General features: G+C 48.0%; 1 non-coding gene across 1 annotated transcript; it reads right to left on the bottom strand.

The window, feature by feature from the left end:
* Positions 1–439: 439 nt before the first annotated feature.
* TRNAA-AGC (transfer RNA alanine (anticodon AGC)) lies at positions 440–512 on the bottom strand. The gene has a single exon. It is a non-coding gene; the product is annotated as a tRNA-Ala (tRNA).
* Between the last annotated feature and the right edge of the window lie 383 nt (positions 513–895).

Genomic DNA, 895 nt, shown 5'->3' with positions numbered 1-895 from the left:
GCAGCCGAGCTCTTAATCGCTTTTCCGCCAGGGCTTCCAAAACTACTTGGTGTAACATAAATACAGGGAACAGATGATTCTCATGGGGGTAGGGGGTGGGCAGAGGAGTAATGGTCATATTCCAAAAGTAAGTTAAAAAAAAAAAGACTTTTCCATTGTATTTTACAGTTTTAAAGAGATCACCATGTGGCCTTCATGAGAGCAGTTTTAGGGAAATTTTCAGTCAAGGCCTGAGTGTGTAGTAATGCGCCAAGCCTGGGGCAGAAGTGGAAAGGACAGGAGGATGGAACCTGGGGTAGTGGTCTCTGAGGGGAGTAGGAATACTGAGACAACAGAGGCGCCCAAGTTTCCAGGGGAGAAACTCCTAGACTGTCAACAGAAGAACAGCGTCCAAGTGAGAACAGAGTATATGAATCAAGAGGGAGAAACCAGTCAAAACTGGAGAATGCGGGCATCGATCCCGCTACCTCTCGCATGCTAAGCGAGCGCTCTACCATCTGAGCTAATTCCCCCATGTGTGGATGCTCCCAGATATGCCACACCTCACCCACTTTCCTGGTTACCTGGGGCTGCAGAGAACCTCAGGCCACCAAGCCCCAGCCAGAACCGGATTGAGGGCGGAACTTCGCAGACAAAGCCTGGGGAAAAAAACTCTATGAGCTAGCAGTGTGAGGAAAAGGCATTACCGAAAAGGTCGTGGGGGAAAACCTTGCTCCTCCCTCCTAACTGCACTTTATCTCCTGAAGTAAAGACAGCACTTTCCAGCTGTGGGAATTCCTTCCCCCCACCACGACTACCCAGTTTACAGACACAGCTATCCCAGCCTGAAACAGAAAAACACGTTTAATCAATTAAAATGTTTTTCTATTATGTTGTGTACATGAGGTAATGCTGA

This window comes from Trichechus manatus, unplaced genomic scaffold (assembly GCF_000243295.1).
Source record: "Trichechus manatus latirostris isolate Lorelei unplaced genomic scaffold, TriManLat1.0 scaffold00345, whole genome shotgun sequence".
Taxonomy (NCBI): Eukaryota; Metazoa; Chordata; class Mammalia; order Sirenia; family Trichechidae; genus Trichechus; species Trichechus manatus.
The sequence above is the reverse complement of the archived record's forward strand: the minus strand, read 5'-3'. Positions and strand labels throughout refer to the sequence as shown.